At 43.7% G+C, this 25,479-nt stretch overlaps 1 protein-coding gene across 14 annotated transcripts in view; it reads left to right on the top strand.

Moving 5' to 3' along the window:
* LOC103661504 (60S ribosomal protein L18a-like) overlaps positions 1 to 25,479 on the top strand; it is a 144,138-nt gene that overhangs the window by 52,658 nt on the left and 66,001 nt on the right. For 10 of the 14 annotated variants that reach the window (XR_568123.2, XR_568115.2, XR_005833634.1 and 7 more), the window contains 3 exons: positions 10,272 to 10,427; positions 11,811 to 11,976; positions 22,350 to 22,434. The gene's annotated coding sequence lies outside the window, so the exon portion shown is untranslated. The remainder of the gene's footprint in view (positions 1 to 10,271; positions 10,428 to 11,810; positions 11,977 to 22,349; positions 22,435 to 25,479) is intronic. The other 4 variants (XR_568128.2, XR_568129.2, XR_568126.2 and 1 more) reach the window with 3 other exon arrangements.

The following is a 25,479-nucleotide window of genomic DNA, read 5'->3' as shown; positions in this document are numbered from 1 at the left end:
TAAAATCTTTAAAAAATAAAATAAAAATAAAACCAAGATGGTTTCCTGATAAAATTTAAAAAAAAAAAAAAAGCTTACAGAAGTCTGGGAAACTTGGGGATACTGAGATCACATATCAGACCGAAAGAATGGCCCTTCCCATGCTAATTCTGATAGTTTCAATTTTATATCAAAGAATAGTTTGTGTCAGCAAAGAACAGGCTGAACGAAAACATCATAATTCCCCCTGTATTTAATCAGATGTTCAACCGTGGGGGGTATGCATGGCAACGGCTGGCTCCACAGCGCTGCTTTCAAATCTGACCCACTCCACAGCCGTGAGCGTGCCAGGGAGGAGCAGGGTACCCGCTGTGTTCACTAGACTCTGCTCAGCTTCAGCAGTCTCGTCTTTTCTCTTAATATCAAGAAAATTAATGGGAAACTATGAGGCAGACATATGAGCAATCATTTTCTGGAGGCCCAAGCAAACACTGTTGGGGGGGAGGGGATGGTCCTACCACCCTTGTCATCCCCTACTTTCAACAGCTTTTGTCCTGAAGTTCTCTCTCCTCCCTTTGTCCTTTCTTGTTGGATCCTTCCTTTTCTTCTCACACTTGCGTCTTTACCTTATTGATAAGGCTCGTATCCCACCCACTGAACAACATGGTTAGCCCCATGTCAGGCATGGAGACAGACTCTGCCCGGGACTTGCAGAAGCCAGACAGATAGCTCCCATCTCGCTGCAGAAAAGCCAGCTAAGTAAGGCCCAGGAAGCCAGAGAATTAAAAAATGGTGTTTCACCCTTATAGCTAGGACTGCAGAGAGGGAGCTGTCAAAAAGCCTGTGAGGAAAGAACGGGGTCTCTTCGTCCCCCTTGCCCTACAGAATGGTAAACTCCTTCAAGAAAACCTCTCATTTGAGACCCAGGAGCTGTGTGTGCCATGTCCTGCAATACTCTTTCAGGACATTCACAGCAAAATATCTTCTCTGCTGCCTCTTGAGCCCTCTTGCCTGCAACTCTCCTCTGGCTTCACTCTGGACACACTGACCTCCTTGTGGATCCCAGGATCTGCCAAGCACATTCCTACGTCAAAGCTCTGCACCTCCTGTTCTCTTTTTCTGGAGCACTCTAAATGTCTATGTGACACCTTTTCTCCCTTTCCTCAGGCGCCCGCTCAAATGTCACCTTCTCAGAGACCCTCCACGATGACTGTATCAAAAATTACATAGACCTCTAGTCACTGTCTCCAACCCTACCCAGACTCATTTTTTTTCTAGCACTTGCCCCACTAGACATAGCTACCATTTGTTTGATTTCTGCCTCTTTTCATTAGTAAAGAAGCTCTAGATAACAGCCAGATGTCTGTTTTGTTGGTGGTCAAGATCTCCTTACCCAGAAAAGAACCTGGCACAAAGCAGGTTCTCAATAAATACTGTTGAATGAATGACTCCCCCAACTTTTTCACCACCAAATATTGTTTCGTTACTAATTTTAGTCCCAGAAGTCTGAGAAATTCTTATCGTAACACCGAAAGCCTGTCTGAGCTTCTAAGAATCAGAAACTGATATACCCTCACTAACTTGTTTTAATGCTAGCCACGTGGGTCTTCAGTAGACCTTGTTAGCTTCATCTCAGGTTGAAAGTAAAATTTTAAATTGGCTTTTCCAGCTCCCCACACCCAGGGGTGAGGAGCGCTCAGGCTGGAAATTGCTGGGAATTCACACCTTCGGTAATACTGCTTCTTCCCAGTAAAGGAACACCCGTCAATGTATCATTCAGTCTGCACAGGACTGGATGAAAAAAATATCCTCTCTGACCATTTTTCAGGGTCCTACTTGGTCCTGGCAGCACAGCAATAAACAGCAGAGATGTGGAGCCCACGTTGTGGAAATTAGTGAATGCTTGTTAACTTGAATTAAAAGTGACCTAGAAACCTAGGATCTTCAAAGACAGGAATCCATATTAAACATATTTCACTCTCTAAGTTCTGGAAATGGATAGTGGTGGTGGTTGCCCAACATGATGAATGTACTTTGTGCTAGTAATTGGACACTTACAACTGGTTTGGTAACTTTTATGTTATCTATATATTTCACTACAAAAAATTTTTTTTCATTCTCTCCTTCCAGGGTATATTCTTTAAACATGCCTTGTGGTTCACAGATCTGCACTCCTTTCACTTAAATTTCTTCGATCAGGTAGAAAAGGAGTTTACCAGAAAGGTATTGGGTAGCTGACAGAATTATCAGGTGGACTGGAGAAACACGCTTGGTTCTGTGTTTTGAGGGGAAGGGGTCACAGTCATGCTGCAGGACGGCGCAGTCACGTGGCCACTAGACACTGGTGCTGCAATTTACAACATTGCAACTGAGACCAGGAACTTCCTTTACTGCAACTTCTACTGCTTTTTGCTGCACCAGTAGCACTTCTGCACCAAAAACAACCTTTCGGTTACTGTCACCACCAAAAAATCCCCTCTACCAACTTTACCAAAAAATAGATTCTGGATGGTGCTGGCATCTTTACATTACCCACTTTCCAAGAGAAGTTTCATGCAGGCATGGTGTCTGATTGGTGGGGCCCAGGCCACACGTCAGTTGTTTGCTCAAGTCAGAATCCAAACAGTCCATTCATTTTGTTTGGTGGGTCCATCTCTTAAGTGTTCCTTAAGTCACTTTTAATCTAGAAGAGTCCTCCCTGCATTTTTCTTTACAAGTAACTGACTTGCAAAAGAAACCAAATCAGATTCTCTAGTGTCTTCTATACTAGCTTTCATTGATTCCCTTTTCATGTTGCCATTTAACATGTCCTTCTCCCCACTCTATTGTCTATAGATGAGGAATTAGAATTAATGGCTGGATTTGACTCAAGTTCAACTTTTTTCAAGTATACTATTCCGGTGATACTGTTTGTATGTCATCTTTGGAGGTTCATAATGTCTAATTGCATTTCTAGCATTGCCAACATGGATCAGTGATCTAGGCTGGAAATACCCTGAGCTCTCTGTTATAAAGTTCCTTGTTAGTCTCTATTCTATCCTCTACTGATGACCACCACGGAATGGTAATTTTTTTTAACTGTGCCATTTCTTCCATAATTTAATGCCTCTCTAATGTTGATATAGAAAAACTATCCTTCACCCATGAGAGGTGTTTGGTTGCTCTGAAGTTTGGATTGTACTGAAACAGCAGGACAAGTTCTAGAGATTTTCTGGAACATTCCATGAAATCAGTGTGGGTTTTTTTGTTTGTTTTTTAAACGATTTTATTTATTTATTTGACAGAGAGAGAGGCAGCAAGAGAGGGAACACAAGCAGGGGAGGTGAGAGAGGGAGAAGCAGGCTTCCCACTAAGCAGGGAGCCCGATGTGGGGCTCGATCTCAGAATGCTGGGATCATGACCTGAGCCAAAGGCAGTCTCTTAATGACTGAGCCACCCAGGCACCCGTGAAATCAGTGTTTTGAGTTACATTTAGAGTACACTAAAGAAACTGAATTTTGAAAGGACATCTGTATTGAATCTTTGTAAAATAAATAGACAATGCTTTGGTATTCACTTAATCCCTGAAGTATCAGCTTTGTCAACCTAGATATACAGAATTGGTTTTCCATAAAGGAAGTATAGAGTTTTCAAACAGGAAAGCCCTGGATAAATGCTGACCAATTTACTGATGGAATAACCAATAGACAATCCAGTGTAATGGTTCCCCATCTTCTTTCTCCTGGTAGAGACATGGCCAATGACTCAAAGAAGTGACAGTACGGTAGCGTTAATTATGTGCCGGGCACTGTGCTGAGTGCTCTACATGCACAAAAGCATATAATCCTCACCACAACCCACTAAGATTGACACTCTTATTATCCCCCTCCATTCCACAGATGAGAAAACTAAGGTAAAGAAGGTAAAGATAGTTGCCCAAGGTCACACAGTGACTAACCTGGAGGAGCCAGGAGTTAAACCCAGGCAGCATGGCTTCCATGTGTGTGCGCTCATAACTATGTTTCACCACGGGATGGCTGGCAGACCCACATAATTATGTGTAATTCCTGCAGAGTAGCTATAACCAACTTTCTCTACTATTCAGAGAGCGACTTCAAATCCATTCTGATTCAATTATTTTTTAAAAGACCTGAATCAGTATAAAATATTTACTCTTTGATCATTGAAGAACTCACATGGCATAGATTACACTGATGGTGGCAGACTGGTGGAGACTCTGATTTCCAGTTTAGGGGAGATGGGTACGTCTGACAGGCCGATGCCATTCTGTTCCAGATGGGTTGGGGGTACCTCCCGAGTAAATCGGATTGCCTCGTAATAATAGCTAGTACTTACATAAGGCTGGATGCTGATCTACGCTCTTGAAACATACTTATTCCCTCATCTACCTAAAGGGCGTTTTTTTCCCAGCGTGGGTCTCCGGCCAAACTGTACTCTTGAGAGCACCCCAGAAGGTCCTGTGGGGTCCAGGCAGGGAAGTTGTTTTGATCCAGTTTCTTGAAGGACCTGCCAGCCCAGCCCTGCCTCATAGAAGTCAGTCCCAGAGCAGAGAGTCTCAAGGACCTCTCAGTGAGCTGAGGTGACCTCTGAGAGACAGACTGTCGTTACCCCTCCCTGAAGCCATTTGCCCACTCCCCCCCACCCAGGAGGGCACTCTCTGATTAGTGCTGTGATGCTTCTGAACAGCCGTCTGCATATACTGCTTCATCCTCTGTGACATGAATCAACACAAAATCTGGAGACCACGCTGATGGGCGTGCCTCAGTCTGACTTGACAGCTTTCGTGTCTGCGTCAACCTGTCTTTCCCCATTTAGGAATCGTCAGGGCTTCAGCCTCCTTTCTAATAATATAGTAAACATCCATCAGTGACTCAAGCCAGATATTGGTTGCTACCCAAACTGCACCTTATTCGGGTTCTCTTGTGATCCCTGAGTCATCACTCACACCAAGCCCGGGCTCAGCTCCACCTGACAAGGCCTCCCATCCATGGCTTCTCGCCAGGGCTGCTCTCAGCCAGGGCTAATTAGCACCCTCTACCCCCCACCCCATCCTCTGCCGTCTCGCCCACTCAGGCAAGCAGGAATTGAGAGGGAGAGTTCAAGAGCTGTGAAAAATGAGCAAGGTTTGGAAAACAAGAGAGACTGCAGACTGGGAGCCCTTCACGCCAATTTTAGGGCAGCTCCTATTATGAGAGCAATAAAGAAATAGCCGTTTATGCAATTTAGAAGCAAATGGCCCTTTCATCTGGAGTGGCTGTTTAATGCAAAGCACACTCCACTGGAGAGGAGGAGCCGGCTCGGCTAGCAGCGCAGCCTCACGCAGCAGAGAAAAGGCTGCCTTGCTGAGCCACTGCTCATGAGGCAGCTGGAGGTAGAGATGGAGCAGAAAATCACCTGGAGAACGCAAGATTTCACTTTACTCTTTGTGTCTCGGGAATGTTCTCTTCCAGGGGGCTGGCTCTGGGCGCAGTCGCGGGAGGCAGGGAGGACTGCCAGCCAGAGCATTAGTTATTGCCTGCCTGCCTGCCTGTGTGATGGATAAAGAGAGACAAGAAGAGACGCTGAGAGCAGCATTCAATCACTGGGATCGTTGCCAGGGATAAGAGTGAAGATCTGCTGTCACCAGAAAACCCTTTATCCATATAGTGGCCACATGAGGCAACTTGCCTCCCGTTAGTGTGGCCGAGTTTTGCACCAGCTGGGTCCCTGCTGCCCCAGGGTGGTTCAGAGACCACGTCAGCATTAGAACCACTTGCCAGCTGGTTAGAAATACAGACCATTGGGTCCCACCCAGAGCTACGGAATCAAAACCTGTGCTTTCACAAGATCCCCTGTGCTAGCTGAGCAATACCCTCGAGGCCCCCCTCGCTGTTGTGAGGAGGCAGGTGGGGGCGGAGGGGAAAAGATGAGCTGGGAAGGCACTTTCCTTTGCAGGAGAAAGGGGCCTGTGAGTAACACAGCGGCTCTTCCTACCTGCGGGAACCCTGCTGAAATCATGACACCTCAGCAGTGAGTCAGCGGCAGGCTCTTCCTTCTCACTTCTAGCGGGTGCCTCCTCTCTCCATATTGGAGTGTGGTGACCTGAGCCCTTTATTTATGCAAAAACTATGTGTTCTCTTTCATCTGTTGGAAACCATGTTCCTAAAGCATTCACCGGATCCTCTGACTGTATCAGAGCGAGGGGGGCTCAGGCCTCTCTCTCTGGGGGAGCTCTGCCGACACTCACCACCTCCCCCTTTCTGGGCGCAGGCCTCATAGCCTCAGCCATCTGAGCTTGGCCGGGGGTCGACCTTCACCACCGGGGCCCCTGGCATGCTTCCATGGATGGGCCCCCTTTAATTTTTTCCATGTTGCCCCCACCGAATGCCAGGAACAAAGAAAAGTTATATTACCGAATGTATTTTAGAGGAAAACCTCCCAAGATTTTTTTTCCATCTTGCAAATATTTTGGGAATGTCTGTGCTGTCAAGACTGTGAAGAATGTCTGCTTCAGCATCCGTCAACAGCATTTAAGAAAATCGATCTCTGATGTGGTGAATGTGGAAAGTGGAATCTATGAAGGAGAAGTAGGGCTCTTCTTTTTGTGAGAAAAACCACTGGAGCGCATGTGTGCCTAGCAAGCCGCTGGCACCGCCGGCCGGAGCCCTTCCGTCCCGGCCCACCCCTTTCTGTGCTTCGAAGAGGTGCTCAACGTGGGAATGCTTATTTATTTGAGCAGAGATGTGTCAAAGTTGGATTTTTTTTTAAAAGCGTGGCTGTTGAGAAAGTTACGTGAACATCATCTTTAAGCCATAGTGGAGAATGTGTGGTCTTTTTCAAGTATTGGGTATTTGACAGAAAAGGGACACTAGGGTCCTAGCGTATGGTGTCGGTCGAGGACCTCGTGCTCGATCCCCGAGGCCAGCGTGGCTGTAGGCACTCAGGGAATGTCTGTGGCTGAGAGTAAAGAAATGAGAGAACTGGAGGGTGCCCACCAGGCAGTGAGTGATCCGTGCCTCACCTGCTTTTCTCTGCAGGGCGATATCAGGCACCCAAAAAGACTCTGGATGTGACATGTAAATTGAGGATGAAAATGCAACAATGGAGATTTGGGGGAGAGTTAGCCATGAAAACCCTCCGTCCTGGTCCACTCAGGTGACTTTCCTGTCCTATTGACTGGGGCCTGCCGGAGGCCCTCTCCCCTAGAGTAGCAGAACTTGAGGCTGGGGTTCTTGAGCAAGTGCTTCACAGAGTGCTCCCGGGACAAGGGGAGTGAGGGAAGCAGGCGAGGGCAGGGGGGTGACTAGAAGGGTGTGGCCTCCCTGAGAAGCTTGGAGAGCACAGATTACACCCCCAAGTTGACCCCACATTGAGGCAAGGGGCTGTCAATAGTCAGTCATGGACAGGGCAGTAGAAGGGGGTGGGTAAGGAGGAGGGGAGCTTGGGGAGCAGGGAGATGAAGTATATTGGCTCTAAAGGGAATCTGGATGGGGCACCAATATCTATTACATTTCTCAGGCCCAAGGTGCAGGGGGCCTACCTGTCAGGCCTTTATAATGTACAAGTTGATTTTTGTAGATACATATAATTTAGAAGAAATTTTAATGTCCCTTCATCTGGAAACTGCCCCCTGCATCTTGCTCTATTTTTTTCCCCACCACATTTATAACCATCTAACGTGCTATAAAAGTCACATACCTTTAGATTTACTAGTAGCTTATTATCTCTGCTCTCACACACTAGAATGTAGGCTCCATGAGGAAGGGCATTTTTATCTCTTTTGACGGATATATCCCAAGAGTAGTTCCTGACACTTAGAAAGTGCTGGGTACGTGTGTGTTAATGAAAGGGTATTCTAAGGAACATATTCTGCCGGTGTTCCTCATTTTGTGATGATTCTTTGGGTGCAAAGCAATCAAATTCCGACCTGCATGAAAAAGCAGGGAAGTCTCACATTCTGGAGAGGGATTGATCATAGAGCCCTGTGAGTCTCAGATTTCAGGGTGTTTAAGAACCATGTGAGGATCTTGGTCCCCCGACCCAGAGATTCTGATTCAGTGGTTCTCAAAGGGGCCTAAGAATATGCACTTTAAAAAAGCGTGACCATTGATTTTGATGTAGGTGACCTGAGGCACGTACTTTGAGCAACACTAATGCAGTCTGAAACACTGGTTCAGACAGCTATTAATAGCTTCCCCAGAGTTGCTCAGCTGCAGGGTTGGGGGTTAGACCTGGCTCTTCTCACTCTCCGTGCAGCATGTTTTCCACTCAGTCTCTCTTAGGATATGTTTATAAGCTTTGCACGTACAGTGATTACCATGGGAACATAAAGAGCGTGATGAAATCCTACCACTCGAGCTGGGCTTTGAGGCATCGGTGGAGAGCTGTCTTCAGGAAAATTTGGCTTCACGATGTATTGTGGCCTGTACTGCCCCTGTGCTCCCCCAGATTCTTTCAGAATTGCAAAGGTGTTTTGCAATGTCCTGATGCCATCTCATTTGACAGGAGGGAACACAATGAGAGCCAGGAGCCAGGGTTCTTGCTCAGCCTGATTTGGGGCATGTACTAAAGAGACACAGAGGGGTTGTAGGAAAAATCTGGAATGAGGTCCTGTGGTTTAATGCGTGGGGAAGAGCTTCAGGGTGGCTCCAATCGAATACATGAACTGATTCGAAGTCAGTAAGCTAAAAACTGAGCTGTCATGAGGAGGAATTTCACTGAGACTGAATGAATGAAAGAAGGAATATTGGTTGAAAGACATTTCAGTTAAATTTTTTCTATTGACCACAAATCCTCTGGTTGTAAGCATGGGCCATCCTCAGAAGGAATGTATACTTGGGATGGAGGTTAGATTCCAGAGGGACAATGGTGGTTGATAAGTTACCACTCAAGAATAAATCCTTAAAGAATTATATTACCATGTACGGCACGTAGAGAGGGCCAGGTTCTGTTTTAAGATTTATGTATTATCACATTTGATCCTCATGACAATGCTCCGTGGTAGATACTATTATCCCCATTTGACAGATGAGGACACAAACGAGTAAGTTCCCTAAATTCACACCCTTCCAAAGTCTCTGAGCTAGGACTTGATTCAGGCAATCTGGGTCCAGACCTAGGCCTTGAAACAACCACTCCTCCCCCAGGATCTGAAATCTAACAGGCAGCCTTCTGTCTGCCGGAGCATGGCCCTGAGGGTTGATGAACCATTTAAAAATGGAAACTGGAACACAATCGAACTGCTTATATTTGTGTGTGTGTGTGTGTGTGTGTGTGTGTGTGTGTGTGTGTGTGTATTCGTGTGGAGAGGAGGAGGGAAGCACTGAGAAGGACTGAGGAGCACAGAAATACTGAGGATGGATTTCAAGCTTTTCACTCTGGAGTTGTAGGACCTAAATTCTCTCCTCCTCTCCTCTTTGACATAAACAGAAAGTTTACAGTGCTCATTACTGCGTCCGCCACATGGATTCTTTTCTGGGAGAGGAGCTGGAAGAAGAAAGAGGAGGGAGTTGCCATCTGGTTTCCCAGAGGAGGGAAGGCACTGGGTTGAAGAGTGCAGTTTCCCTCGATGGTCATCGTGCACTGTGCGGCCTGCACGGGGCAGGAGCATCAGGACTGGGGAGGGGCTCAGTCCCGAGCCCAAACCTCTGTGGGTTGCAGCTGGCAGCTTCGGGAGGAATCATGTGGCCTTGGCAAGAAAGGCTGCACGGAGGAGGAGAGTGTGAGAGGTTGGCTTGGGGGAGGAGACAGCTGTAGGCCAGAAACTAAAACTGGAGCTGGTGACAACAGCTTGGACCAAACCTCAAACCAGAGAGCAGAGAACCTTATTTTCATATATTTGCCACCAGGTAGAGGCTGTGTGAGTAGGGATTTTTCCAGAATTCATCCTAACTGGAGAGAGGCTAGAGGTGGAAGAGGAGAGAGAAGCAGGTCTAACTCCTGTTGGTGCAGAGCTCCTCCCCGGCCCTTGTGTTTAGTGATATGACCCTCTGCTCTGTGAGCCCCGACACCCAGCTGGCCACATTCACTGTTGTCATTGTAGCTCAGTTCTTTCCACCCTCTGCCATTTAATGGTGAGCAGGCAACTACAGATCTACACGACGGGTGTACTTTAGGCATAAATAACATGGCTTCTTGTTTGTTTTTTTAAAGATTTTCTTTTTAAGTAATTTCTACACCAACGTGGGGCTGGAACTCATAACCCCAAGGTCAAGAGTTGCAGACTTCACCAACTGAGCCAGCCAGAGCCCCTTGTTTGTTTTTTATTTTCCAGTTCTCTGTTTTTGAAGAGTGAAATTGATTTTTTCTTTCAGGCAGCACAACGCTGAGGGTTTAGAAACGTTTTTGGTCTGGGAAATGTACAACTGACATGAAAGAGTTTATCAAACCTGATAGTACATTTTGGCCATTATGGGCTAGACTCCAGAGCAAAGGAGGAGGTACTACCTGATGCCAGGTGACAGCCAAAGGTACTCAGGAGGGGTGCCTGGGTGGTTTGGTCGTTAAGTGTCTGCCTTCGGCTCAGGGCGTGATCCCGGTGTTCTGGGATCGAGCCCCGCATCAGGCTCATCCGCTATGAGCCTGCTTCTTCCTCTCCCACTCCCCCTGCTTGTGTTCCCTCTCTCACTGGCTGTCTCTCTCTCTGTCAAATAAATAAATAAATAAATAAATAAATAAATAAATAAATAAATAAAATCTTTAAAAAACAAAAAAACAACAAAAAAATAAAGGTAGTCAGGAATCAGAACTGGGGCTGGGGCCACTCTGGAGGGCCAGAACAGTCAGGCCAAGGGGTGGGGTCCTGGACTCCTAGTAAATCCCCTAGAGGGGCCACAGGGTGTGACGGGGAAGGCTACGTGGGGCAGACTTAGCACGCCTACAGGGTCTGCTCATGCGCACAGCTCCTTGAACGTGCTTTCCCTTGTACTTTGATAACTGACCTTCCCATCTTGCCTCTGGAGGTGCCTGCTTTCTGCTTGCTTGCCTCATTCATCACTTTCTAAATGGGCGCGACCTCTTACGCACTAGTTAAGGGCTCAGGTCAACGGTTCAGGGGAAAACGGCTCAAAGTGAGCCTGGGCTGACACTCAGCAGGTGCACATGGGTCTGGAGTACCGGTTGTTAAACACTTTGACCATCATCCCTGTCAGAGCATTGACCCTGGAAGGGTCATTACATTCAGCCCGAGAAGGTGCTGGCACTGTGGAAGGCCAGCCGAGGGGCAGGTCACTCACACCCTGCCCCCCTCTCATCTTCAGAACGACCCTCATCATCCACATCATTTCAACTGCTATTTTCTTTCTCTCATTGTTCTTCTCTTTCTCTTTCTTGCCTGTACCGTTGGATACAAAGTGAATGAAATATGGTTCTAATGTGTCTCGACTGCATTTCACCTTGATCTTTATTCCTGTGTACGTCCAGGCCTGGGCTTTCCTGCTGGCTGCTAATCCGTGGCTCACGTCAGACCCTGTCTGCTTGCCACTAACCCACCCATGTCCGCACTGTTAACACCAACGCAGGTTAGCCTATTTTGAAAACAATGCTGGTAACAACATCCTTCCACTTCGTCATTCTGTAACATCTAGACCCAGGAAGGGACACCTATCTCCCGTTCACCAAAACAAGTTTCAGATTCCCCTCATGAGCACTGTGTGTGACCATTCATCACTAATAGATTTTGGTTACAAGTAGGGTTGCCAGATTTAGCAAATTAAAAAAAAAACAAACCCAGAATATCTAGTTAAATGTCAGTTTTAGATAAGCAACAAATAAGTTTTTAGTATAAGTATGTCCTATGCAACATTCAGAATCTGTTTATAATAAAAAATTGTCTTGTTTATTTGACCTCCAAGGTGAAGTGGATGTCCTGTACTTTATCTGGCAGCCCTCGCCACAAGTCCTCCAGCAAGAGCGGCAAACTGGAACGTATTGGCTTAGCTAGCTGAGACGTCTAGAGGCTGGCCTGCCTTCAGCACAAGCTGGGGCCGGAAGTCCCCAAGACCGTGCCTGTATTCTCAGGTAAGGGTCTGTCCTTGTGCTGACAAGATAGCTGCTGTCTTCCAGCCTCATATTCTGAGTTGACAAAAAGAGAAACGTTGGTTTTCCAAAGGCTCCCCCTAGATGACTAAGATTCATTCCAGTGAGGTCAGATTAGGTCACGTGGCCACTACGAAGCCCATCTTTGTGGTCAAGGAAATGAGATACGCTGATGGGTGTGGGCTGGGGCCAGTTCTCCCCCTGGACTTGGAGGAGCACATCCATGCAGACGGCACAGGCAGAGAGCGAGCTGTGGCTGGTGAAGGGGAAAAGGACCCTGGAAGGCAGATGATGCACACCCACCCCCACGTGAAATCGGAGCGAGCGCTGGGTGGTGGTCTTCGTCTTCTGCAGCAGCCTGCGAAGGCCTGGAGGGAGGGAATGTGGAGAAGCCCAGGGCAGTGCCAGCAAGCCGCTGCCCCATCCGCTTCGAGATCTGTGTGGCTTCACTCTCTCGCCCCTCTTCCTGGCTTCTAGCTGTTCCCCGGTTTGCCTTGATTGAGGCAACACCTGAGACAGTTTAAGAATGTTCTGGACAGGGGCACCTGGGCAGTGCAGCTGATTAAACTCTTGATTTCAGCTCAGGTCGTGATTATGGGATGGGGCCCTGCGTTGGGCTCTGTGCTGGGTGCAAAGTCGGCTTGAGATTCTCTCTCTCCCTCTGCTCCACTCTTGCACCCATGATCGCTTGTTCTCTCGCTCTCTCTCAAATAAATCTAAAAGAAAAACAGTATTCTGGACAGAATGTTTGTATCCTCCTCCCCCCCCACCCCAAATGCATATGTTAAAATCCGACCCCCACGTGGCTGTATTTGGAGATGGGCCTCTAAGGAAGTAATGAATCTTAAATGAGATCATAGGATGGGGCCCTAATCTGATAGGATTAATGTCCTTTTAAGAAGAGACACCAGAGAGCTTCCTCCCACCCACACTCCCCCTCCCCCCAGCACACAGCAAGAAGGCGACTGTCTATAAAGCCAGGAAGAGAGCTCTCACCAGAAACTAAATTTTCTGACACCTTGATCATGGACTCCTAGACTTTACAACTGCGTGTGTGTGGGTGGGTGGGGGGGGAACGTCTGCTCTTTAAGCCACCCTGACTGTGGTATGTTCTTGTGGCAGCCCGAGCAGACTCACACAAGGACTCTGGCTGAATCTTGGAAGGGCAACTATATTTTCACATAATGCTACTAACAGAAAAGGTTTTTCAGGATGTCAAATGACCCAGAAAGACATGATCTACCAGAAGGCTTTTCTGTGTATTTGTTTGCAAGAACAAATGCTTTAGGATGCTGTTAATCCTTAACCTGAGTTTACTTTTTAAGAGACTGCCTCAGATTTGTTAAGTATTTTTAAATGGTATGGTTTAAAGGATTGTTTCTTTTGAAAATCAAATATGGGAAACTAGGAATTCCTCCAACAGAGGTTCTGTGTAGAGAACTAAATGAGGAAATTAACCACCAATAAGTGTATTAACCAGTATTTTTCTTTAAATAAAAAAGTTTAAAGACTAAAAGCCTAAGAAATAAAATAGAAGTTTATTTCTCTTTCATATGAAAGAAGTCTGGAGGAGGTAGTCCAGAACTGATATCTTCATAAAGGCATCAGGGATCTAGCCCTCTCACTGCCTTTCTATTCTTGGCATAGTGTACCTCATGATCCAAGATGGCTGCTTAAGTGCCAGCCATCATATCTGCATTATGGCCAACAGGTAGGAAGAAGGGACAAAGAGCATTTAAGGACATCTTAAATTTATATATGACACCTTCACTTACATCCCATTGGCCAGAACTTAATCACATGTCCACATCTATCAATAAAGGAGCAGGGAAATGCAGTCTTTATTCCAGGTGGCCTTTTCCCCAGGTGAAGATTGGCAGTTCTATTAGTAAGAAAGAGAGAATGGCCATTAGGGGCAAATAGAAATCTTGGAGCCACAGACAATTGGAAAACTTTTCATATTATAATGAGGATGAAACATTAGAATGCTTTTACAAGAGATATTTTAAAGTAAGACTTTGAACAAAGCTACCAAACATGACCAATCTGTAACATTCCAGGTTTTCTTCCTACCTTTGTTAAATTTATCATTTTATATAGTTATGGTCAATGTCTACTTGTTACTTGGGTGGTTATAATTAAGTGTTATTTCATATAAACATTGCAATATGGTCATAATTCACATAGTTGTAGTTTTAATATCCTATCATGTTAATTTAACAAAGTTTTAAATAGTGGATGTGGGATAGATGAAATGAGAGTGGTAAAATGTTGATAATTATTGAATTTGCTTGATGGTACAGAAGGTCCATTATTCTGTTATCTCAACTTCTATGCATCCTTGAAAATGTCCATTCTAAAAGAGTTTCTGTATGTATCATAGTTTCCCTAGAGAAGACAAGTATTGAAAGAAGAGAATAGACTGCTAGGTTTTCTTTTTTGCAGTCAAAATACTTAGAGGAAAGAGAAAAGATAGTGGAGAACCCCTTGCATTTTCTTCTATCTCCCCTCAAAACTTAAACAAATTTCATTCAGAAGGTTGGTTGTAATCTATTTTTGTTTTTATTTTTTAAGATTTATTTATTTTTATTGGAGAGAGAGAGAGAGAGTAACGGGAGGAGCAGAGGGAGAGGGACAAGCAGGCTCCACACTGAGCACCCAGTGAGGGGCTTAATCCCAGGACTCTGAGATCACGACCTGAGCCGAAAACAAGAGTTGGATGCTTAACCAACTGAGCCACCCAGGCGCCCAGGTTGGTCTCAGCCTAAAAAAGCTAATCATAAGACTCTCCTGTTCAAGACCAGTGATACTGTATTGTACTTTAGGAGGATTGGTTTCAACTTTCATAAAGTTGTCCTTGTCAGGGGTGCCTGGGTGGCTTAGTCATTAAGCGTCTGCCTTCAGCTCAGGTCACGATCCCAGGGTCCTGGGATCAAGCCCTGCATCGGGCTCCCTGCTCAGTGGGAAGTCTGCTTCTCCCTCTCCCACTCCCCCTGCTTGTGTTCCCTCTCTCACTGTGTGTCTCTCTCTCTGTCCAAAAAATAAATAAAATCTTAAAAAAAAAAAAGAAAAAAATGTGTAGAGAGGTGTTGTGCATGATTCAACCCCCACCCCCAACATTTATCGAGAACCCATTCTGAGTTCTGGGGATACAGAGATAAGTGAGACCATCACGGCCCTCAAGCAGCTCATAGTCTGTTGGGAGAAGCAGATACATGAGTAGATGGTTATAAAATAATGTGGTTAGTGTACTGACAGAGCTGTACACAGCCTGTCATGACTATACAAAGCATATTCATAAAAAATGGTTCACTTTGAAAATGTTGCCATCATTGAAAGAAACTTAATACAGAGCGGTATTATACAGTTAAGTATGTTCCAACTATGACCCCACTAACACAAACTATAAAGATGCTTTTAAAACAAATGGAATTTGCAAATGTTAATATATTCCACATACTTTAAATAGTAATATGACTTTACCACAAATTCCTCAGTGCAATCAGAAGAAATGTGATATTTAATGAGGAAAGGCCTTTAACGAAGTCACTGCAAGATAAGTTATTATGTAACCTGATGCTCAAATTCACAGAAATTTTTTTCAAATAAAAATTATAGATTTAAATTGTTAAATAAGTCTTTTTGGATATAGCAATGAGTGTAATTATTGGGACAGGAAACATTTGTGAATGAATGAATGGATGGATGGATGGGTGAAAGCTCGTAATAAGGCTTGGTTCTAATCTTGGCTTTGTCACAAAGTAACCAAGCATTCTAGGTAGGTCAACTAACCTCTCTGGGAATTTATTTCTCAATCAGTAAAATTAGGGGGTAAAATGTACTGAGGGTTTGAAACTTTATTTAGCCACATCACCCTTTGTTCCAATGAAGTGTTGAGGGATGGCTTTAAGTGGAGGTGTGTGTGTGTGTGCATGAGTGCAGGCGCACGCGTGTGTGTGTGTGTGTGTGTGTGTGTGTGTTGCATGTCAGAGGTATATTCTTGGTTTCTTCTCATGTTCCTCCCCTGGTGATCTCGGAGTCACCTCCTGCCAGGAGTTTCAGAGAGCCTCTAGTCTGGGGGATCCCCGAGGTCATGTCCCACTCTAACACTGGACAATCCTATTATTGTAAACCATTTAGCCATAGAATGCTAGTTGAGGGAATGTCCAAGGACATACAAGCCCATCTGTGGAGAAAGAAGGTGGAAAAGTGGGACATTTTGAACTGATCAAACCTGGTAGCATGTCTGAGAAGCCAGGAACAGAAGACTGGACCGCTTTTTATTCTGATTCACTTTTAGATTAGGTTCTTCAATGATGAGCATATAAATCAAGCTAGGCCCAGACTTAAGGCCTTCCAGAAGAATCCAAGGGGCAATATCACCAGCATGGCAAGTTGGGTTTTCTCAGCCCTCTCTGTTTAATTCTTTCAGCCAAAACACGACAGAGGAGAACTGCAGGCTTCAGAGAGTGGTGCCTATTAATACGGACACAGCCTGCCCTACTGATAACAGATGTGGTTATAATGGGAGCTGAGTGAACAGAAACACATTTCCCCAACTCCAAACCTCAGGCACATTTTTCATCATCTGTAACAGACTGAATGTTGGCTCAGAGCAGATGCTTTCCTTTGCTCCTTTGTGGACATTGCTTCAAGCCTTACTTGGGAAAGGGGAGTCTGAGGTCTCCGCTGGCGAGTGTCCAGGAGATGGTGGGACTGCAGAGTCTTCCTCTCCCTTGCTTATAGGAACTGCGTTGGGGCCAGTGCTACAAAGGCCTTTTTGTTTACACAAGCTTCCCTGAGATAACACTAAGTACACATTTCTCAGAGAAAGGTTCTAGAAAGCTGAGCATTGCCGAGCTGAGCCTTACCAGTCTTATGACTGATGCCTTGGCCAAAACCACCTCCATAGCGCTCAGCCACGAACTTCATCTTGTGTTAGTGCAAAACCACATACTATATGGAAATAGCCTTGAGCAACTCAAGCAATAAGAGACTGAACCCCAAAACTTTACTCTCCCAGAGAAAAGCCACCCACAAGTGATCACTTTGTCAGCCCTGACAGCTTTTCTGGAAAAGAGATTGAGAAATGACCGTATGAGGAGTGCACACTAAGTCAGCAGTAGAGGTCTGAACTGAGCTTCTGGCTCTCAATCTTGCACTTAATAAACTAGTCCAGCCCCTTCTTTGTACAAATTTACTTCTTTAAAGTGGGGGGAGAAACCATTGTCAACAGTGTGCATTTTATAGGTAAGTTCCAAGCCCCACGACATTTCATCTTCCTCAATACAGCCCTCTGTGCTGAGAGACTGTGTCTCTCTGAAGAGCACTGTAGGCTTCATTTGATCATCTATCAGGAAGGAATCTGATTTTCCAGTGGACTGGTATTAGCTAAAATGCTTGTCATTATATATTCCCTGGAATCTCTATACTTTGTTGGGTCAGCTCTTGTCCTTTCTGGCAGCTGCCAGAGATCATTGTCAGGGAGCTGGAGTTACACCACTGCTGTGAAGTCGCCTGGGAAAGTTCTTGTTCGGGCTGGAATTAAGGCCCTTGACTGGATCACTTGAGCTTTCCCTTCCCTTTGTCCAAACTCCCAAAGTTGGAGCTTGCCAGTGAGTACTGTACCCCATCTGTATCGTGTCTACTAAAGAGCTCTGGACACCCAGAGCGGCATCCTTTAAATATTATGTAGTCTTGAGATGCCTGGGTAGGTCAGTTGTTAAGCATCTGCCTTCAGCTCAGGTCACAATCCCCGGGTCCTGGGATCGAGTCCCCTGCATCGAGCTCCTTGCTCAGCAGGGAGCCTACTTCCCCCTCTGCCTGCTTCTCCCTCTGCTTGGGCTTGCTTCCTCTCTCTCTCTCTCTCTCTGATAAATGAATGAATAAAATCTTTAAACATTGTGTAGTCTGTCTATAGGCAACGTCTACAGTGCGATCCATATTTGGTTATAATATATATATATGCTAAAACTGGAAGGAAATTCCCCAATTGATAACAGTGTCTTCCTCAGGAGAGTGAAAATCTAGATAGTTTTTTTTCCTTTATCTCCTGTATTTTTCAAAATTTCTACCATGAACAGATGTTACTCTATAGCACTATTGCTATGTTACCATATATTAGTGTATTACTCTTATAGTGATATTACTATAAATAATAGTAATTACTATATATACATACTACTATGTTATACAATATTGCTCATAGGAAAAAAGGGTGTGTGTGTGTGCGAGTGTTGAGTGTGATGTGGCTATGAGACCATAACCGACATAGATTTTGCTCTCTAGACAGCTCAGGCTCCCAAACCTAGACTATTTATTTCCTAGAAGACATAATTTGCCTCTATCTTCCAGTTACTCAGAAAACTTTATCAAATTCCCACTTCATATCAATTGTGGAGACAACTTAGGAAATGGTGACGGAATTTTCAAGCTCTTCCACTAATTAGGATGGAATGAGCAGAAAATGATGGGAGCCCTAATCAATAACTTAATTCAAAAATTTTTACTTTTATACATGCTTATCTTCATTGGTTATAAAACACGCTTATTATCAAAGAGATGACCATGGCTGGAACCTTGGTATATTTCTCTTCTTCCACTGAGCTGATGTTAAAAGTTGCCCAGAACATAACCCAGGAATGCAGGCCCTGGGAGATTTCTTTTCCAGTTGTCTTTTCTAGACAGTGCCTTTGAATGTTACTCTCTCAGGACATCAGGAGGACAGCAATGGGGCTGCATGATTTTGTCTTCCAGTTTGCTTCTCTTCAACCCAAAGAAAAGACATTATTTGTATAAAGCTGTCCAAAGAACTCTGGTATTGTGCCTAGATTCTGGTTGTACAAAGATCAATAAGACGGTTTTTTGAGACAAAGTATGAACAAATAATAAAAATACAGCATGCAGAGTACTTTGACAGATATACACTGAGACTGCAGCCAAGAGCATAGCGAGGGAAAACCTAAGAAAATCTTTCACGTGGTACTTCTAGATTTCTCCAGTTGTTGCGTTCATAAGAGTGCTGACTCCTAGAATCGGCCAATGTAGATTTGAGCCCAGTTTTACCAGTTACTTGCTATGTGACAGTAAAAAAAATTTTTTTTTGCTCTAGCTTTCTGAGCCAGGAGGGACTGATCCCATCTTCCTCATAGGGTTTGTAGGGGGATGACTTGAGATATGTCAGTAAAGCCTTGTGCCCAGTGTGCGGCACACGACGAGCACGCCAGAGGTTCTGAGGCAGGACCACCAGTCTCCCGTTCCTGCAGCTCTGTCCCACCAGGTTCCTCCTCATGGATCCCAAACTGACACTCCCTCCAGTCCCCAGGGATGAGAACTTGGAAGTGAAGAGGAAGGCTCTGGCGACTCAGCACGGCCCCCAAGCAGGTTAGCTGAAAGACGAAGCAGACGGATCATAGAACTCGAACCTGTTTCCCCAACTCCACTCAGCCAGGGTGGGAGACAGAAGCAGAGGCAGATGGGAACATGGTTTTGAACATGTCTAGCCTATAGTGGGTTCAGGAATAGACACTCAGCCTCGGCCTGGCGTTTGCCTCTGTTGTAAATTTGGCAAGAAAAGGTAATACTGCTGTTGAGTGGCTTAGCAAATATTGTAATGGGCATTAATAATGCCAATTTAACCCTTTTGTTAACTAATATCATTTCACCGGTACTCCAAACACACTATCACCTCACTTGTTCAGATGAAATAGTATCGGGAGGAGAATTGATTTTTTTGTGTGTGTTTCCTCTGGACATTGTGTGAGACACCCTCGTACAGTTTCTCATGGAACTGACACAGGCATCCTGTGAGGTTTGTAGGTATAATACTATCACCCCGACCATACAGAGGAGGACACTGAGCTTGCTGATAGGAAGAGACTTGCCCAACCCACACTGTTAGCAATGTCTGAAATGGGGCTGAACCCTTATCTAACACCAAAGACTGTTTTCCCAACACTTATGCTGTAGTCTGAGTGATCCAGAGCAGTGCCAAGAACCAGGGAGTCCTTTAAAAGGCAGCTAAAGTACACGGCATTGACTTCATGTAGTGAAGAGTATATTTTATTCGTAGGCAATCTCCCAGGACCTTGCTCAGAGGATTTTTTTTCCTGCATAGAGCAGGAGAAATATTGAGTTTCTTCCAAGTTGTAAGTAAATCTTGTTGACTCCCAGTGACGCTCCCTGATAAGAAGGGTTCAGTTCAGACACGCCCGTTGGACCACTTAGATCTTATTTTGTCGTGGTCTCCCCCACACCCCACCCCACCATGTCATTGAGAGTCAGGATCTTATACAGAGAGAGGATAGTTTTTGTGCTCTGAGGATACAAGAGAAAAGGTTCTTCTTGATTCCCAACTGGGAAGAAGTTCTTTGAAACATCCACGAACATGATTTAAAAGTAAAAATATATTCTTTTCCATTCCTAAAAGAATTTATGGCAATTCATTTTGGTATGAGATCAACGACACATACGGATTTTAAAAATTTAAATCTGCGCTTACTTTAACTTCTTTCTTTACTTTCACAGAGCTCTGTGTTGCTCTTGTTTACTTCTTAGTTATTGACCAACAGTAAGATATGATCCTTAAGAGTTCTGCTAGATCCCACAAGGGCGATACTTTTTAAAGCATTTTGAAGCAATGGAGTCATTCCCCATAACATCCATTAGGCCATTTCAGAGCAGATGGGTTTGAGCCCTTAGGAAATCCAGTCTCGAAAAAGAAAAAATAAAATCCAGTCTCATCATAATGGTGAAGAGAAAGCATACCATGTAACAGCTTCAAGAGCCAACAGGGAGTTAGGACAAATGGCCAGCACAGCACAGGCTAGAAAACCAAGACTTTGGGGAGGTAGAAGACTTCAAAAAGTAGCAATAGAGAGTCAGTTTTTTAAAATATCCTCATAGGAGTGTTTTTTCCAAGCCAAAGGTTCATAGGTTAAGTTTAAGTTTTAATAACTTAGGCAGCTAGCAAAGGAACCTTATTAGACTCAAAGTTGGCATTAATCAGAATTTTCCATTAGATCCACTTTCTTTTCTATGCAACACTCAACATGCTTAGACATTAACCAGTTGTTATGAGGACTGTGTGTTTGTTATTATTTTATACCATTAAACTGGGGGCTCTGGGATTATTTTCACAATAAAATTTTAGAAGTGTATAGTTGCCTGATAAAGATCCAACCATGCCAAAATTTGGCATGCCTCGTTTCATTCAGCTCCCTCCCCAGAGTGGATCTTTATTGGGATAATTTGCTATAATGACATTTTATGAGAGAGCAAGTTTTCATGAGACATAATTTTGGAAGTAGGCAGGGATAGCCAGATGTTGTGCTTTATCTTTTGAGTTCCTAAATGCTGTTTTAACTCCACTTGATTCTAATAGTTATTAAGTAACCCTGAAATAAGTGCCAGAGTTTTCTTCTGTGTTTCATAAATCAAAGACAAATGCCAAATCCCCTAAACAAAAGTTATGTTAGAAGGGCAGGCACAAAAACAAAAAAAAACCCCAAGGGAACCAAAAGACAATGTGAGCAGGGTAGATTTTTCTGACCCTTTTTTATAAGCAGAGGTGGGGGTCAAGAAGGAGTCCCATTTTTTACTATAATGTATTCTTTATCTATAAAGATGTCTCTAGCAGTGATGAGTCTGAATGGATCCATCCACACATTCTGATCCTGTATTTTTTGTGACTAATGGTTGTTTTGCAAGGTGGCTGCCTGAAACCGAGATGGAGGAGGGGAAAGAGGTGGCCAGAGTAACTCAAGTCCTTGATGCCCCTGTGACATATTATTCAGTTTATAGATAATGTGAGAGAAGGGCCATGGTGTCTGAGCAAGCATCTGCTTTTTCGTGTCCTGAAAAGGCCTGAAAATTTGCGTTTTGTAGTCATGGGCAGGGTGGTTAGAAAGAAAACATGTATTAAAAGTGCGAAGGGGGGGCACGTGGGGGACTCAATTGGTTAAGTGTCCAACTCTTGATTTCAGCTCAGGTCATGATCTCGGGGTCTTGGGATTGAGCCCCACATCAGGCTCCATGCTGGGTGTGGAGCCTGCTTAAGATTCTCTCTCTCTCTCTGCCCCTCCCCACCCCGCACCTTGGACAAGCTTTTTTAACTTCTTTTTGCCTTAGTTTCCTCATCTGTAAAATGGGGATCTTAACACTACCTGCCTCACGGAGTTCTTGTAAAGATTAAATTGAGATATGCAAAGTGCTGTCTGTAGGTGGAATTATGCATGAGTTATTATTTACTGAATACCTAATAGGTGCCAGACACTGTGTTAGATGCTTTTGTATATTGTTTTATTTAATCTTTATAACAAACTTAAAAGGCAAGTAATATTATTTCCATTTTGCAGATACAGACATCAAGGCTCAGAGAAGTCAAGAAAATCACTCAAGTCTACACAGTTAAGTGGCCCAACTAAAAGGCATCAGATCCAGGTATTTCTGCTCCAGCATTATATCAAACAGCATTGGTGCCCCCAGCTCACTTTAGCTGCTATGTGACAAACACCTACTTAATAGTCTAGACTATTAAATTTTTAATCAATTTTGTTGATTAGAGAATTATGTGTCTCTCCATCATCGTTTGTCTAACTCATTAAAATTAATAGACAGCATTAGATAAATGTGTTTGACACCTGAAATTGAGTCACTCTGGAAGAAAGCCCTGAGTGTTACAGCTTTGGGTGCAATTGGAAGGAAAAACGAACAGTTGCTCCTTCCTTCCTTCCCTCCTTCACCAGACAGGAAGGGCCACAAACATACAGCTGCCTCTCAACAAAGTGACAAAGCCCAGGGCAGCCTTTCTTCCTGAGCTGGAGACCATCTGCTAGCTCACTTACCAGGCAGTCACTCTCATATGGGCTATCCTTTGGGGGGCCTGAAAGCACTCAGAGATTTGGGGACAGGGCTTTCCTCATCAAGAGCACTCAAGCAGGAAGCAGCCCTTCCTGACAGGCTGCCCTGCTCAGCTTCCTGGTATAGAAGGAGAGGGAAGAAAAGGCAACAGAAAAACACTAATTAGAAACAAAACAAAACCATAAGTGCCAGTGTTAAAAAAGCATGAGAGACTATGGACTCTGAGAAACAAACTGAGGGCTTCAGAGGGGAGGAGGGTGGGGGGATGGGATAGGCTAGTGATGGGTAGTAAGGAGGGCATGTATTGCATGGTGCACTGGGTATTATACGCAACTAATGAATCATCGAGCTTTACATAAAAAACCAGGGATGTACTGTATGGTGACTAACACAATATAATAAAAAAATATTTAAAAAAAAGAATAGCGCAATCATTTAAAATTTGAGTTTATAAGGAATGTTGTAGTACTGGTTGACATTTACCCTTTTGATTTGCCAAATATTGGCAAAGTCCTTTGGAAGCTTCTCTAGGTTCCTTACGGTTGTCAAGGTGTGTGTGGGGGGGGCAACAGATTTGGGGGTGTGGGGGAAAAGAGCATGGATACTGCTGGAGCCCAGAAAGGTAGTATCTAGAAAACCCAGCAGACAGGACACCATGATGCCACGGTCAGAGAGAGGCTTGCAAGACCTTGGTGTCTGTAGGACACTTGGACTGGGCATGGCCAGAGAAAGAACATAGCTCATTGGTGCATCCAGAGAGGAGCTTGTGACGTTACTTCATAGACATCTGTGACCTAACCAAAGATACTAACTGAAGCATTACTTTAACACATCCCAACTGGTTTTAAGATGAAAATAATGGATAGGCTATCCATTACAGGGACTAACTTACACTGTTGGAGAAATGCTCCCAGAAAATTTCTGTTTACATGTGCCCTCTTTGAAGCAAATACAGTGCATACATATATGGATGCATAGAACTGATTAGCTAATTTTTCATGTTACAAAGATTTCTCCTTTTCACAAAAATTATTTTCTTGTCCTTTCTTAAATAGCAAGCTCTTTAAAAAAATATGTGCATCTTTCTAGGTACACAACTACCAATGCTCCTTGCTTTGCCCCAGTGACTCCCAAATGAGAATTCTACATGGCTTCATGAGAACCATCTGAGTGTTTATTAAAAACAGATTCCTGAGCCTTTCCCCTAACCTACTGAATCAGAATCTCTGGACATGGGGCTGGGGATTCTGTATTTTTAACAAGTGCTCCAGGTTATTCGGATGTGCAGGTAGAGTTGGAAACCACTTCTCACACAATAAATTTCTAAAATGTTGCACAATCTGAGTTTGGGGCTAAAAAGAAAAAGGCAAATAGATAAGCTGTAGAATCCTTCTTCATTTTACTTTAATTTTAAAAAAAGATTTACCAAATCATGAAGTATTTGAAACATATGGAAGAGTATAAAACATAATAAGAGACACTTGTGTGTCCACCAACTCCATTTTTCATTCATTTCATTGACTTGCTTCCCTAACAATGGTGTATTGGTAAGTCAACTAACTCTCTGTTCTTGATTTATTTCCATCTTGGACTTAAATGTCTTGAGATTATTTCATGAGTTTGTTTGCTCTATGTGATTTTTTTTTTAGACCGGTCCATATTTCCAATCAAATTAATAATCCAAGAAAGCAGGAAACATATCCATCTTATTCATTCACCATTGTATTCTCAGCATCTAGCACAGTTCCTGGCACACAGTAGGTGCTGTCTATTGATTAAATATCTATTGAATGAATGAATAAGAATTCGGCCATCCCAAATGACTCTTGTGCTAAAATGCTCATTTATAAAATAATGATAATAATATACAGCAGAGTTTGTTTAATGTTCTTACCTGTAAAAATTTAATAGACTCCAGAGTTCTAGAGCAGTTACAAACTATTTCTAGTTTGTTGAGTGCATTCATCATAAAGGGTGTTGAATTTTGCCAAATGCTTTTTCTGCATCAATTGAGATGATCATATGGAGTTTTTTCTTCATTCTGTTGATAGAGCATATTACATTGATTGATTTCTATATGTTGAACCATCCTTCCATTCCAACAAACTAGGGAACAAGGATAATACCTCAACATAATAAAAATCAAATATGAAAACCCACAATAAACATCATACTCATTGGTGAAAGACTGAAAGCTTTTCCTGTAAAATCAGGAACAAAGCAAGGATGTCTCCTTTCACCACTTCTATTCAACACAGTACTAAAAATTTTAGCCAGAGCAATTAGGCAAGAAGAAATCATAAAAGGCATCCAAATTGGAAAAGAAGAAGTAAAATATCTCTATTCACAGAAGATATCATGTGTAAAACCCTAAATATTCCACAAAAAAAACTGTTAGAAATAATGATTTCAATTGAAATGAATTTAGCAAAGTAGCAGGATACAAAGTCAACACACAAAAATCAGTTGCATTACTATGTATGAACAATGAATAATCTGAAAAGGATATAAAAATAATTTCATTTACAATAGCATCAAAAAGAAAAAAATATTAGGAATTAATTTAACCAAGAAAGTGAAAGATTGTACAGTGAAAACTACAAAATAATGCTAAAAGAAATGTAA

The sequence above is a fragment of the Ursus maritimus genome, unplaced genomic scaffold (genome assembly GCF_017311325.1).
Source record: "Ursus maritimus isolate PB19 unplaced genomic scaffold, ASM1731132v1 scaffold_9, whole genome shotgun sequence".
NCBI lineage: Eukaryota > Metazoa > Chordata > Mammalia > Carnivora > Ursidae > Ursus > Ursus maritimus.
The sequence above is the reverse complement of the archived record's forward strand: the minus strand, read 5'-3'. Positions and strand labels throughout refer to the sequence as shown.